This window comes from Sceloporus undulatus, chromosome 4, assembly GCF_019175285.1.
Source record: "Sceloporus undulatus isolate JIND9_A2432 ecotype Alabama chromosome 4, SceUnd_v1.1, whole genome shotgun sequence".
Taxonomy (NCBI): Eukaryota; Metazoa; Chordata; class Lepidosauria; order Squamata; family Phrynosomatidae; genus Sceloporus; species Sceloporus undulatus.
The window spans coordinates 59,504,708-59,521,194 of NC_056525.1; the positions used below are offsets into that span (position 1 = coordinate 59,504,708).

Genomic DNA, 16,487 nt, shown 5'->3' on the forward strand with positions numbered 1-16,487 from the left:
GTTCGATGAAATGAAAATGAGCACTTGGCCCAGCATCAACAACATTGTTTGGTTTGCTTCAGGGCTACCCTTCTATGCTTGAGCAGAGGCAGAAAAAGACGTTAGGAGGAAGGGACATGATTTCAGTAAGGTTAAAAGATCAGCTCTCAGAAACACTGAAGAGTACACTGCAAGGAGTAATTAGTGATTTTAGGAGCACTTGTTCTAGAAAAGGGGTAGGAAATCTGTGGCTATTTGGAATAACCTGTGGGATTCTTCTGGCTCAGTATTCCATGAATCCGAGAGAGAGAGAGAGAGAGAGAGAGAGAGATTTATAGCTCTCACTTCCTCAGAACTCAATTCCCAAGCTTTAAAATGGGCATTATTGGTTAGGGAAAACAGCAAAAGAAAATGCTGGATGGATGGGAAACTCCCATGGGTCTCACCACTGAGACCCATTAGTCTTATCCAGTAGGAACTTTCTTATGTTCTTATGTTAATTATGTTGTTTTGTGAATGGCTTGCTTCTTTATTATCATCTCACTAAAGCTGGGATATAATGAGTTCTGATTCAAGTTAAAGGTAGAAAATAAAAGTTGAGAAGTGGTCAAAAGGTCTATGAAACAATTACAAAATGGGGGGGGGGAATGCACTAATGAAAAGTAATCAGAGGAAGATGAGACATCAGAGAAAATGAAGACAGAATTCGCTTGGCAAGATTAAATAAATGAAATATTTAATAGCAGAGAACATTTTAATCATCCTTTCAGAATCGTCAGGGTATCCACCATTAAGCATTTAATCTTTATTTACAATATACGGAACAAACAGTAAAATGCCAGTTGCCAATGTTCCCAAGAAGACATTTTGCTGTTCCTGCTTTATGGTGTTTATCACATAATTACAAGTCATTCAGTTACAAACATGTTCCTACAGGGGTTTCTGCAATACAGTTTTAACAAGACAGTGACTTGTTAATGGCTTATACTATAAAGTAAATGAATGATTTAAAGGGACATTTAACAGACTATTTGTGGGTCCTGACTCAAATAATTGTCTGACTCAATGATTTGATTTTTATTTTGAATATTTTTTTAAAAAAAAGATCATTTATGTTTTGTTTCATTCACAAAACAAGGGCAATTTAAAGGGAGAAATACATTAGGATCTGCTTATGATTTACTGTCTTCCTTTTCCCCTGTATTATGTAGACATGATGCCACCTCAGAACAAATAAGTAATTTTTATTGGTTCTTTTAGCCTTTTGGCTAGTTCTTGAATTATACAAAATTCACGAAATAGAAGATTTATTTGCGGGTTGTGGGAGAGAAAATATTCATCAAACACATACAGTGTGCCTGCGCTATAGGTGGGCGCCCCATATGCAGCTTCCAGTTTATGTGGAAGCCATGTGATGGGAGAATGAGTGGTGCGCACACTCTCCCACAAAGTGAGCACGAGCCCCATTTAATTGAATGGGACTTGAGCTTAGGTGCTATTCAGCTTACACGGGTGTGTGTGTGTGTGTGTGTGTGTGTTCCGGAATGGATCCCCTGCATAAGCCAAGGGCACACCGTATAAGAATTTACTGTACTTTACTATTAGATTTCACCTCCTATACAGTGCTGTGACTATTCCCCTAATCTGTCCTGAATTGCCCTCATTTTATGAATGGAACAAAATATAAGTGATCTTTTTTTTAAAAAAAATATTCAAAATAAAAATCAAATCATTGAGTCAGACAATGATTTGACTCAGGACACACAAATAGTCTGTTCATTAACATAATGACAGACAAAATTTCACACTGAAAGCTATTAAGTGTTTTATTCCTAATACTTGGGCTATGAATGAAAGATGTTCTGTTGTACCAGCAGCCTAGCACCATGTATTCCATTTTTTTCCACATACCATACCAGCGTGCCAGTCTCTTAGAGTAAACTGTCAATTGAACTCACTGAAATTCCATACTTCAACTGTCTTTCTCCCTTGTTCCACCTCCTCCCTACTGTCTTCTATCCATATACTGGCCTGACCAAACTAAAGGATCCAAAGCAGCCAATCCCTCAGCCCATCTGCAAGGTGGGGATATTTCCAATCATATTTCAGAAAACCTTACAATACACAGCCCTGTATACCCCACAGACAGCCTTTGTTTTCCCTTCTGCAAGGCTCCCCATCTGCTTCATTGTTGGAAGTGCCTCCTACAGTAATTCATATGTTATAGCTGTCCATCAGAAAATCTGACCAAATCAAGAAATAAGACCAAGAGAGGATTCAGCAAGTTACAGGTCAAATACTTTAACTCCCATTCACTTACTATCTGAAAGGAAGACTAAGGCCTGTTACAGACTGCCAAGATAAAGCTGCTTCGAGTCTCTTTGGAGGTATGCTGTTTAAATGATGCGTGCATCCTAAGAATCCGGAAGCTGCACCAAAGTGGCACTCCAGTGCTTAGGAATGGAGTGTGGCTTTGGCGTGACCTCCGGACTCTTAGGACCCATGCATCATTTAAATAGCATACCTCCAAAGAGACTCGAAGCAGCTTTATTCTGGCAGTCTGTAACAGGCCTATGACATGATCTCCATAACCTTCTATTAGCTTCTGCATGTTTGTCTAATCTTGTGACTGATTTGGATAGGAGACAGATGCTGCTTCTATTCAGCTTCCTTTGCTCTACCTACCTGGATTGCCCAAAGGAAAGAATCATAAAGGTGTCCTAATTTGTGTGCTGCCTCAATGATAACCTGCCCTTTCTCTCCATCCTTTCATTGATGTTAACAAGAATGCCTCAAGGTAGGAATGATTCTCCTATCAGTGATGGACAGTGCTCAACATGAAAAGGATTCTGATTCTTTAAGAGGGATTACAGACATTATATCTGCTTCTTTAGCAATTTCAAAATGTAATGCCTCATAGAGAAAATATGAAATCAATTTGCTCAGCTGTGGAATATTCTGTATTTAAGTCATAAAACTGGGATGAGAGCCAAGCAAAAAATATATGCAGAGTTTAGAAATCTTTTCTCTTTACTATGATCCCTCAGTAAAGATCGCTGGCAGACTTTGTTCAACACAGGACCCTAACATCACTGTTAATTGAAAAAAGCAATCTACATCAACACTAACTTCAGTTGAAATATAGAGAAAAAACTATACAGTATTTCCAAAGGTAAATAAGAATTTATTGAATAGAAGAAACTTATTTGGAATTGGCTCAGTGCAGACGATGAACACTGGGCTGCTATAGAGCTTTGCTGCCAACCAGAGTTATTGTTTGAACAATACTCCTGAAGATATCCTGCACCAAGATACCCAGGTACCCAGGAGTGTATTGCATCAAGGCCCTCTTCCTTTTGTGACTGCAGGTCACACTTAGTAGGTTTGTCCACTTTGTCCTGGAATGGGCAATACGTGAAACTCCATATGTTGTTGAACTCCAAATCTCCTTTGAAATATCTGTAAGACCACATAATACCTACCCTTAATTTCACCACCACTTCTTAAGCTCTTTCTCTTTAAAATGATCATCAAGACCCATTTAACAAAATTTAAAATCCTTCTTCACACATGCTGTAGTTGTTTGAGTGTTGAACAAGGAATATGATGATACACAGAATGAGGAGCACAGCAAATAAATAAATAAATAAATGAGAAGCACAGCAGGCATGCTTTTCATTGCAATTTAAATGAAAATAGGGGGTGAGAAATTTGCCATGCCATTTCCTTTAACTGTTCTCCCCACCAATTAAAAAAACCTTCAAGGGGAAGACAACTATTTTTCAGTCACTGATTCCATATGCTGCTGCTATTTTCACAATACACTGCATCGTTCCCACTCCTACCCATTCTCTAAATGTCCCCATCTTCAAAAAGGGGAAAAAAGAGGATCCCAACAATTATCGTCCAGTTAGTCTGACATCAGTACTAGGAAAGATTCTGGAGCAGATAATTAAACAGAGAGTCTGTGAACATCTAGAAGGCAATGCCATAATCACAAAAAGTCAACATGGGTTTCAGAGAAACAAGTCATGCCAGACAAACCTAATCTCTTTCTTTGATAAAATTACCAGCTTGGTAGATGAAGGGAATGCTGTGGATATAGTATATCTTGATTTCAGTAAGGCCTTTGACAAAGTTCCCCATGACATTCTTGCAAACAAGCTTGTAAAATGTGGGCTAGACAAAGGAACTGTTAAATGGATCTGTAATTGGCTGACCGGCCGAACCCAAAGGGTGCTCAACAATGGCTCCTTTTCATCCTGGGGAAAAGTGACCAGTGGGGTCCCACAGGGCTCTGTCCTGGGCCCAGTGCTATTCAACATCTTTATCAATGACCTGGATAACAGAATTGGGAGCATACTTATCAAATTTGCAGATGATACAAAATTAGGGGGAATAGCTAATACCCCAGAGGACAGGATCAAGATTCAAAATGACCTGAATAGACTAGAAAACTGGGCCAAAGCTAACAAAATGAAATTCAACACGGAGAAATGTAAGGTATTGCACTTAGGGCGGAAAAATAAAATGCACAGATATAGGATGGGTGACACCTGGCTGAATGAAACTACGTGTGAAAGGGATCTAGGAGTCCAAGTAGACCACAAGTTGAACATGAGTGAACAGTGTGATGTGGCAGCTAAAAAGGCCAATGCTATTTTAGGCTGCATCAATAGAAGTATAGTGTCTAGATCAGGGGTAAGCAACCTTTTTGAGCCGGGGGCCGGGTTGCTATCCCTCAAACAACTGGGGGGGCCGAAGCCAAAAAATAAATAATAAAATAATAAATAAATAAATAAATAAACCAGGACAAATGTAGGACAAAATTTTCAAATGGAAGACACTTTTTTAAAAAAATGGAGGACACACGAAAAAAAATGCTGATTTTTTTAAAAATGTTAATATAAATGCATGTTTCTGAGGCTTCTATAGACAATTGCCCCCCAAAGGCCCTGACGGCAGGACCGGGCTGGGGCCGGTCCCAAGGCCTTGCCGGGCCGCATCCGGCCCGCGGGCCGCAGGTTGCCTACCCCTGGTCTAGATCAAGGGAAGTAATAGTGCCACTGTATTCTGCTTTGGTCAGGCCCCACCTAGAATATTGTGTCCAGTTCTGGGCGCCACAATTCAGAAAGGACATTGAGAAACTGGAGCGTGTCCAAAGGAGGGCGACAAAAATGGTGAAGGGTCTGGAAACCATGCCCTATGAGGAACGACTTAGGGAGCTGGGGATGTTTAGCCTGGAGAAAAGAAGGTTAAGAAGTGATATGATCGCCCTGTTTAAATATTTGAAGGGATGTCATATTGAAGAGGGAGCAAGCTTGTTTTCTGCTGCTCCAGAGAACAGGACCCGGAACAATGGATGCAAGCTACAGGAAAAGAGATTCCACCTCAACATTAGGAGGAACTTCCTGATAGTAAGGGCTGTTCGCCAGTGGAATGCACTCCCTCGGAGGGTGATAGAGTCTCCTTCCTTGGAGGTCTTTAAACAGAGGCTGGATGGCCATCTGTCAGAGATGCTTTGATTTGGATTTCCTGCATGGCAGGGGGTTGGACTGGATGGCCCTAGTGGTCTCTTTCAACTCTATGATTCTATGATTCTATGATTCTAATCTTGCCTTATGAGCTACAGATGAATAGCCACTGGGAGGTTTCTCTGAGTAGTTCACACCCTCAGGCTGTATGGATAAAAAAACCCAGTGACCCTAAAATGGATGTTACCAAAAAGCATTACAGTATTATTAAACGGCTGGTTCCTAAAATTGTCCACAAACCAAATAATGAGAAATAAAAGGAACAAGACACACCATGCATTATGAAACAAACTTGGGGGCAGGGGGTGGATGATAGCATAAGCTGGCCAGTTTCCAAAGGTCATCTTCAAGCATAACAAATTGTTAAAATCTGTGAGTGAAGGTTTTGTTTGTGTGCTTTTGCAATGGCACCCGCTTGCTTTAGGAACAAGACTGTTAGCCAGATCTTCTCATGTCATTTCCCTTCTATCCTTTCAAAACAAGCAAAGGTCATTGCACATAAAAGTACAAACCACTCTTTTCCTTCCGTTTTTTGGCTATAGCCACAAAAAAAGCAGGAAAAAGAGCAGGAACTGTGGCTGCCTAAAAACCAGTGCTGAATCTCAATTTTATAGAATTCAATGATGTTACACATACTATTTTGATGCTAGGTAAGAACCCATAAGTTTCACAAGTGGGAGGCAAAAGCCCATTGGTTGACTTGATTTGAATCAACTCATTTAAATCATGGATTAAATCACTTCTTTGAAGAACTCAGTTTTACTTATCCATTGGTGTCTACAGACTGCCCCAAGGGACGGCAGGATGCCACCCCTTTCCTGGATGGATTGGGGCCACGGCAACCTCATGGTGTAGCTGTATGGTGCCCCTTTGGGGCTGTGTCATCTGGATGCAGTGCCAGAGGCACACCACGATGGGGGCAGGGGCAGGGCATGCATTATCAGGACACTGTGCCCTGACTCCACCCACAGGCTGGCTTTCCCGGCCAGTCTGTATAGGGCCTAAGTCATAGTTTAAATCAGCAGTAGGAAAAATTTCTGGCATCATCGTTTTTAATAGCATATTATTGTTTGCTATACCACAATACATTTTCAGTGATACAGTCAGCCCTCCTTATACAAGGATTTCTTATACACTGATTCAAGCATACACAGTTTGAAAATGTTAAAAAAAGTATAAATTTCAAACATCAAACCTTGATTTTCCATTTTTTATAAGGGACACCATTTTGCTATGTCATTATATTTAATGGGACTTGAACATCCACAGATTTTGTTATCCACAGGGGATCTGGGAACCAAACCCCAGCATATAACAAGGGTCCACTTTATAACTTTCTTTTGAAGGTAGGTATGCCAATTAAAGAAATGGCAATTAATATAGCAACCTGAAACAGAAACTAAAACCACTTCTGCCCTCTACATAAAGTTGACATTACGGAAAGCCATAGAAAATGACCAATGATATGTGCCAATTACAACCTGGAGCCCATTCACACTATACAGTTACATGCCATTATTTCACTTTAACTGTCATGGTTCCATCCATTGGAATCCTGATGTCTGTAATCTGTTAAGCCACTGGAGTTCTCTGACTGGGAATTCTAAGTGCCTCCCTCTAAACTGCAAATCCATACGACGGAACCATGGCAAAGTGGAATAATAGCACCATCATTATATACTGTTAATGGGCCCTGAGTTTGTTGAAAGGCAATTCATGGGCCTCTAAACTGCTCATGATCAAGAACTGACTGCATTACAGAAATGGATATCTTATCATTTAGGCACTATGTAAAAACATTGCTGTTTATTAAGGTCTTTGGGACTCACTGATTTATTTCAAATGTTTTAAAAATCTGTTGTGACCTGCTAATGGTTAATAAATTAAAATACATTAAAATAATTTAAATTATTTTTAAATAATTTAACCTGTCTGTAAATATTGTATTTGTACACTGCCCTGCAATATTTGGATACAGGGTGGCATAGAAATATTTTGATAAATAAATAATCAAACAAATAAAATAATCCTTGGAAAAAATAATCTGAAAATTGCAGCATTCCTATCTCTCTGTGGGCTGACACAGGATCTGATGCAATAAGAAATTTTATCTACAGCATGAGAAATAAATGCCAAATGTTCAAGCCCAGCAATCCTTAATCCAGCAGACATACAACATGAATCAACAGAGGTAAACTGCACAGAAGACAGCCTGTACACATGAAGTTGCTACATGTGCAGAAAACACCCTTCATGATCTCTCCCTGGAGGCAGCAACATCTGTTATTTTAAAATTAGCAGATTACCAATCTATAAATTCACATAGCAATAGCTACAGCAAAGCCTAGGTTTCTCTGTCCTGATCACATGCTATCTGCCTTCCATCTGTTCTGCAAACTCTCTCCCTCAAGAAAGGTTCATGGGGGTTACAGAATTTAATACAGTAGTGGATTTTTCACCTCTTCACTGTGTGTGTTTACAACTAATCTGCATCCAAGGAATAAGGAAAAAGAATCTGTAATTTTAATGCACCTCCTACACAAACAAGAGACAGTTTGGGACGAATGGTTCCCATTTATACCTCAGAATATCACAGGGTCAGTTGAGAATATTGACTCTTTATAGTGCTAACAGTTTACACCCCCCCCCCCCTTTCCCCATATCTTTCCTGTAAGGATGGGAGAATCTGTCAGTTTTGATTTATCCCACATTCAGATTTTTCAAACTTATTTTTTCCCCATCCTGAATATGAAGAAAATTGTGAATTTTGGTAAATTCTTTAAATAATAATAATAATAATGATAATAATAGTATTTATTTATAATCTGCATTTTCTCAAAAGAATCAACGCGGATTACAGGAATATAAAGATAAAATCACATACAATTTAAATACAATTAAAAACCCCAACCCTCCCCCCCAAAACATAAAATCATTAATCAGTCCCTAAAAAGAAATTAAACATGGAAAATTTAAAACATTCCAAGACCAATAAAGTAAAAAATTTCAGGCAGATTTGGGTGGGAAATGAGTCATCTTCTGGGGGGGGGGGGAGGTCGGAAGCGATGGCATCAATGACACTTCCAGTGTCACAACGATGGCTTAAAGGTGAAAGTAGGGGGGAGGCAAGTCAGTAGATATGGTCTAGTCTGTAAAGGCCTGCCAGAAGAGATCTGTTTTAATAGCCTTCTTAAAGGCTTCCAAGGTGATAATTTGACGGATCTCGTCCGGAAGGTCGTTCCAGAGCCTGGGAGCGGCTGATGAGAAGGACCTCTGGGACACTGCTGGAAGTCTAATCTTTTTAGGTTGTAGCAGATTCTTCCCAGAGGACCAAACATACATGGTGGATTATATGGAAAGAGACGCTCCCACAAGTAGTCAGGACCCAAGCCAAGTAGGGCTTTAAAGGTTAAAACCAACACCTTGCATCTTGCCCTGAAACTAATAGGCAGCTAGTGGAGAGATTTTAGAACCGGTATAATGTGGGCAGTTCTGGGTAAGCCCGTAACCAACCAATTAACAGAATTGAAACACTTTCTCATTTGCAGCAGTGAGATACCATAGGTAAAGCTATGCATGGCCTAGTACAGACCACTGCAAAACAGCACTCTGCAGGCATCTGTTTTTACTCCAGAGGGACGGCGCAGTCTGCAAACCACCCAGAAAAAAAACGGGGTTTTTTTGCACCGCCGTAGTTAGGTCAGTTAGTTTGGCGCACTTGTGATGTAACTGGCACGGTGAGACATGCGGACGCTATGCATAATGGTGGCGCCCATGTATACAGGACACCGCCATTATTGCGACGCAGGCAGCAACACCCACCAGGCAGCAACACTCAGTAGCTTCCATGTCACTGGGATAGTAAATCTTGTCTTAGCCTGGACTTTAAAAGAACCATCCAAGATGTTGAAGCCTATTCCTCAGTAGGTTCTGGACACTAGATAACTTTGGGACTCTACAGACTGTCACTTTCCTGGCCGGATCGGGGCCACAGCAACCTCACACTGTGGCTCCGATCCGGCCTCTGGAGGGCAAAAAGCAGTTCCTTTTTGTGCCCTCCAAAGGGCGCCATAGCTGTGGCAGCACGGCTGTATAGTGCCCCTTCGGCGCTACATCATATGGATGCAGTGCCGGAGGCGCTCCATGATGCCATGCACCATCTGGAACATCATCAGGATGTTGTGCCCTGACTCCGCCCACAGGCCAGCCTTTTGGGCTGGTCTGTATAGGGCCTTCCTTAAAGTTCAGAATAAAGCCTGGAGCAACTTCACCACTTCACTGACATTGGAGCCATCAGCAACCACTGCCAGCAGCTTCACCTAAAATTCTCACTGATGATCAGCTTCACTTTAATAATACTTTCAAAACTATCCTGATCTGGCTTTCTCTTCTTGAATGCTTGAGGCTTCTGTATTTTTCTTGGTGCTCGGTCATCCTTCCAGACTCATCTGCTTGAAGATGCTGAGCGCATGGAGCCCTGTCTAAGGTTAACATATGCAAACAAAGCACTGTCCCTGAAAGGATGCAGATGGAATACACTCTAGTGTCCATTTGGCTGAATCCAACACAAGTAACTGGGCCAGTCTTTTCTCTTCTGTTTGTGATGCTAAATAATGATGACCTGAGCACAGGCTACATTTCAGTTCGTCTCAGCTGCACAACACAGGAGCAGACAAGGCAGGAACCCAGCCAGAGCTGTGAACAAATTCTGTATCTTAGACACATGTGGCTGTCTGCAACAAATCTCTACAGCCAAATATGCTTCGAGGCAGCAGAGGACAGACTCTCACGAAGCCCCATAACTTTTCTCAGTTCCAATTAGAAATCAGAAAGATTAAAAAGCCTGCTGCCATGGATCATGCAGACCGTCAGAAAGAGACTGATGAAGGATGAGGATATCTAAGGACATACATTGTCCTCATTCATTAAACCCAGGAGCAAAATCTACAAATTGTAATCAATTGGTTGGGGGAGGGAAGAGAAGGAGGAAATATTCTGTAAGCTACCTCTTATCTATAGCTTTTGAAATTCAAAGTGTGAAATGTCTCTCTATATTCAAATTTGGGAATGGAAACTAGTCACCTCCAGAATGAGTAGCAATGTGGAATTAAAGGAGTACTGCAAAATGACAAAGAAGGGTGATTGTGAAACTCAGATGTGAGCCTGATCAGTCTCTTGAACAGAAGACTACTGGGGCACAGATTAAAGGTGGAGGGGTAATTTAAAGCAGACTAAAAGATTGGTGAGAATTTCAGTTCAGATAAGGATGGATGAGAATTTCAATTCAGTTAGGAAAATTCACCAAAATTGGCACAAATCATAGAATCATAGAATTGTAGAGTTGGAAGAGACCACAAGGGCCATCCAGTCCAACTCCATGGGTTAAGAATAATTGGAGGGACACCTAAATGAATTTTTAAAAAACTAATTTGTCAATTTAGCCCAAGAGCTTTAAGTACCTAACTTTTAAATTCTGCATATGAATCCCTATGCACTTTAGTGTTTAGCACAGTGCTAAATTAGGACTGCTTCTTGCCACAAAAAAGCCCCCTGAACTTGAGCACCTAAAAGGCAAGGAGCTACAACATGTTTCTCCAAACTAAGAACAGCTGTACCTATTAAATTTGGCCAGTGCAAATGGGAAGAGAATTCTGGTTCATTTCAGTTCAGTTTTGAAGAATTTGTGAAATTTATAACAATCCGCTGCCTAGGCCTCTCACTACATTTGCAAATCATAGCCCTTTGTCTACTTCTATGCTCCTCTTGCTGAAAAGGAGGAGCAGCAACAGGAAGCATATGTGACATCAAAGGCTTCCACAGCTGGAAGCTATAGTTTTTGGTGGGGTTTTGGGCTATGTGGCCATGTTCTGGAAAAGTTTATTCTTCACGTTTCACCAGCATCTGTGGCTGGTATTTTCAGAGAATGCATTCTCTGAAGATGCCAACCACAGATGCTAGCACAATGTCAGGAATAAACACTTCCAGAAAACGGCCACATAGCCCAAAATCCCCACAAAAAACTAAGGAAGCATATGGCTCTAAAGAAGCTGGGAGAAGTCAGGTAGGCCTCCTCTTCACCAAAGTGACACTATCCGCCAGCATCACTGGTTAACAAAAATCATGGGGATTTTGTATGACCATCATCATGAGCAAACTTCTAGTGATCAGTATACTGGATTTCATTAAATGAATTCCATTTTAAATAAGCAGCTTATATAGGCCCGGGAGTGGTAGCACACCAGCTGAAAATATTAAACCATTGTTGTACTAGTGATACAACATTTTTCAGTTTTGTTTCCAATCTTCTGTTAAAATGATCTCATTTACTTAGAACAATAGAACACTATAATGATGACCAATGTATGATTAATTTGGTATTTGTCATCTTCTTCAGGTATGAATGATGAAGCATCTCACATACAAAGTCCTGGGCATTACATGGCAAAGACATCTGAATAGAGCAGGAAGTCATATTTCATCAGCTGAAGCACATCTCTCCCACCTCCCGCATCTGTTACAAAGTGAGTACACAATTCAATCTCTCTAGTCTCTTCAAAAGAGGGTACAACTGTTCAAGAAAATTGTTTTTGAAATGAGGATCTACAAAGTCTTTGATCTGAGTGATCATTTATCTAAGACAGTAATTCTTAACCTTTTCTTTACCAGGGACTCTCCTTAAATATATTTTGCTGTCAATAATCCCTCCCAAGACTAAAGATTTGTTATTGTTGTTGTTATTGCTATTACCTGAAAACTGAACCATTAATAATCACATCACGTCTCCTGTTTCTTCCTGCCAGTTTGTGGCTGAAGCAGATTGAATGGCAATATACAGGCCCAGCCAGCCACCCAGAAAAGCTAACAAACATAAACAAATATCTTATTTAAATCCTCCAATGCCCAAAAACTGAAAAGACTGACTCCAAACAGAATTCCTTTGAAGTGACATGCCAAAGAGCTGCTATGATTGTCATTTTCCCGCCTAGGAATTCAAAAAGCTCAGAAATGGTGTTGGGGAAGATAGCATAGAAGGGGTTGTTGCTTCTTTTAAGTGCTCCTCAGACAGATTAAACTCTTGCCTTTCTCTACTCCATTCTAATAAAAGAAGGGGATGGCTCCTTTTTTTTTTTTTTAATAAGAGTTAAAGTACAGTAATTACACTGACCCATGGATAAGTCAAGCCAGGTTTTTTGTGTCGTTTTAAAACTAACATGTCTAAATTTATACATGAATATATACAGTAATTAGGCACAGACTACATCCATAAATAACACAAGGTCTTCTAGAGAGGCATGAAGTAGTACATCAGAGATGTACAACAAAATTTATCAAGTAGGGATCTCAACCCTGTGAGAAAAGAGGATTCTTCCAAAACAAAAAATTCTATATATATCTGTCCTAATTAATGTTTTCTTATTATACAAATTGCCTATAAGGAATATATTGTCTTACCTTAATATTGTGGTTCCGGGTGTTTATCTTAATATTCTTGTTTTAGTCCCGGTTTAATACTGAGCAGCCTATAGAATAAGAAAGAGAAAAAGAGTAAACAATCTGCTTGAAAAATGTAGATTTCTGGATCAGGCATGTTGCACTGATTTCAGGATTAAATGCTGAAATCTGCAAGGGATTCATACTGAATACAAACAGTATTATTGTTCTCCCCTTCTAGATGCTTGACTATAAAACAGAGCAGTAGAATCCTGAAGCCATTCAGAAGTAATGTGCTAGAAGATGTGCTCTGCTGGCTAAGATCTGCTGGCAGAGCAACCACAAGAGCGGTGAGAAAGGATAGGGTGAGGGAGGAGCTGATTTATCCTAGATCCAAATTCCCTCCATCCTTGGGTCACAGTCACAATCCTGTAGAAATTTAGGGCACTGAAGGTAGTCTTAAGTAATTTTGACACCTCTAGGCTAAGAGAGGTTTGAATGTCTTCTCAGCTAGCCTTTGGCCATTTGAGCTAGTCAGGATTGCACCGTTAGCTATTTCTACTGAAAGACTAGTTGTTTGACAATGCCTAAATTATTTTAAGTCATGAATTATATCTTATCCAAGAAAAGAAATAAATACCAGGAGAGACAGAAGATGACCCAATGTTTTTCCCCTGAGTTTCAGGCCATAGGAACATCTGTTTCAATGTCAATTTAGAATTTTAATGCTTGATTTCACCTCTGTTGCAAAACTGAGATGAGGCTGTGTCAGCAGATGAGATTGTTTTGCACAGTATTTTTCCTGTGTATGAGTAATAAATAACCTTATAAGTTCCTTACAGGCTGGATGACCAACCTTGTGAAGATCCCTAAGGTTTCTCTTGTTTCCTGTGAAATATGTTTACCAAAGACAAAAGTGTCCCATTTCAGGTATCAGAGATAGAAGATTTCTAAGTCACGAATGTTTACTGATAAATTCACATCATTAAGCATGTCAAAGTAAACTTATCATGCTTCAGTAATACAGGTCTTCTACCCAATGAATAAGAGTTGACAACATGACAGTATTATTTCCATCATAAGTGATCTATACTTAAAAACAGGGATCTATTTTCTCAGACCCTGATATATCAGCAAGTTGGTAATGTCTGGTCACTGACTTCAAGGAAGACTCACTTATCTGAGAGGAAACACTCAATTAGGAGGGGAAACAGTAACCCTGGGTAAATTCAATGTGGCTATCAACAATGACTAGATAACAAGTATGTACATCATATGCCATTCAGTAGTAATAGTCTATTAAATGTGTTACTCATCCGTTTGACCAAACAGATTAAATATACACTTAAGTTGCCCTCCTCTTCCCAAAGTCCATCTTCCAGCACATCTGGTTTCCATGTGCTGCAAAAATGCCTTTGACATTTCATTACAAACCTCAGGCCTTTCAAACTGCAGTGACAGACTAAAGGAGCATTGAATCTGACATTCTATCCTTCAGCTATCTGATGTGCAACCTTTAGATAACATTGCAATGTAGAGAAAGTGGGTGTGGAGAAAATGAAACAATTAAGTGAAAACCAGAGGAAACAGGCAGATCTGGATAAGAAGGCTTAAAGAACTGGATCATCTCTCTATTTCCTTGGAAAGCACAAGCTTGACTCTCAAGCTAACATCCACTTCCGTTCCTTTCAGTTTTCTTCTTAGGTCTGCATGTGTAAGACTTGGCAGAACAACAGTAAAACAATTTCTGCATTCTGGTCAGCCAATCTGTTTGTTCATCCCACTTGTTCAACTTGCCAATGAGATGGTAACATATCCACAAGGTTGCCATCTTAATAGACCAAAACCAGGTAGTACTACAGAAGATAGTTGAAACAAAGGCTGCCTAGAATAATAGGCCCCTCTGTGATTTATCATACTGAGAATACCACTATGTAACCCTGGGGTGGGGAATTGGTGGCCCTCAAGATTTTGCTGGATAATTCCCATCAACCATGATGGGAGCTAGAATCTGACAATATTTTGGGAAGAACAGGACATGAGGTCCTGTGGTTTTTTTTGGTCATCCCTGGGGTGGGGGTGGTCCAGAATGGAATCCCTGTGGATACGAAGGGTCAACTGTATATACTGTACTTTATTTTTTATATTATAGAAGTATTTCCTCTGTGCAGACAACTTTAAGGTGGTTCTTCCTCACCCCTAAAATGGCAAAACAGAATTCAGTTGTGATGAATTATGGAAATGATTGATCCTAAAGTTTTAAAAGGATAACAGAATACAGTTTTTTTAAATAACCATGTTAAATCTGCTTTTGCAAAGAATGTGACAATAATTTCTGAACAGTTTTTAAAGAGCAGCTTTGGTCTCAGATCTATCAACTGTATAATCAATTTTTCTCTGCACTAAAGTAAGTCCCACTAAATTTGATTTTACTTACTGCATATACTCAGCTATAAGTCAACCTAATGTATAAGTCGAGGGCAAATTTAGGGGCCAAAATTGTGGATTATGATATGACCCGTGAATACGTCAAAGGTACTCTCTGTCCCAGCTTCAGTAGCTGTTTAAAGATCTCTGGCTACGAGGGAAGGCTGAGGTAGAACACACACACACAAAGAGGAGCATGTGTGGGAACTCAGACAGGGAGGTAAGCTCTCTCTCCCCCCCTCCCTTTCCTCAGTAGCTGTTTAAAGATCATTGGCTACAAAGGAAGGGTGCACACTTTTTTTAGGAGCTTTATAAGCAGTATTATCAAATTGCCCTGTATATAATTCAATTCAGGATTTTGGGGTCCATTTTGGAGAATAGATTTCACGATTTATAGTCAAGTTCTGTATATATGGTACTCTGATAGACTATGAGCCACAACTGCACTTGCCATCTCCCTCCAAAAGCAAAGCCAAAGTGGACAGACAACATCTGTCTGGTATAAACATGGACCCCTGGACAATTTCTACCCCTTCCTATATTTATGCAGACTCCTAATTTGCCAGATTGAGTAACTGTTTAGAGCTTGAAGAAAATGAATCTTTGAGCTCACAAAAAAAACCAAACAATACTAGACTCTTTGTTTACTTAAACATTCAGTTCATGGATTTTTGAGATACCTTTTTTTTAATAACCATGAAAGGGACAAGGACAGTTTTGTTGAAGATATGTATGTGTCTATGTGTTATATATTTGCAACCAAAAAGAGATTTCAAAGCAGTTATGAGAAATTGTTTATAATGTCCTCAATCAAAACCTTCAGAACACTTGGAAAGTACCAGCACAGCATAAACTCAGTTGCAGACTAAACAGACCTTACACTGCTACTCTCCCTGCCTGTAGCAACTGGTATGCATATTTGATAGGTCCTCTTTACATAGCTATGTTTAAATGAATTTTTTTTCACCATACACAGGCTGCATAAAGGAAAGTTAATTTTAAAAGCTATTGTTCTTATGTGTTTTTCAGTTGGCTCAGCTTACAATAATCCTATCCTTCCTTTCTTCTAAGGATGAGAGAATATGACTTGCCCAGTATTACCCTGTGGGTTTCCCA

The 16,487-nt window shown here is 39.9% G+C and overlaps 1 protein-coding gene across 22 annotated transcripts in view; it reads right to left on the minus strand.

The window, feature by feature from the left end:
• The window catches only part of NFASC (neurofascin), a 275,421-nt gene that overhangs the window by 187,208 nt on the left and 71,726 nt on the right, over positions 1 to 16,487 (minus strand). For all 22 annotated transcript variants that reach the window (XM_042462334.1, XM_042462336.1, XM_042462352.1 and 19 more), the window contains one exon: positions 12,966 to 13,033. The gene's annotated coding sequence lies outside the window, so the exon portion shown is untranslated. The remainder of the gene's footprint in view (positions 1 to 12,965; positions 13,034 to 16,487) is intronic.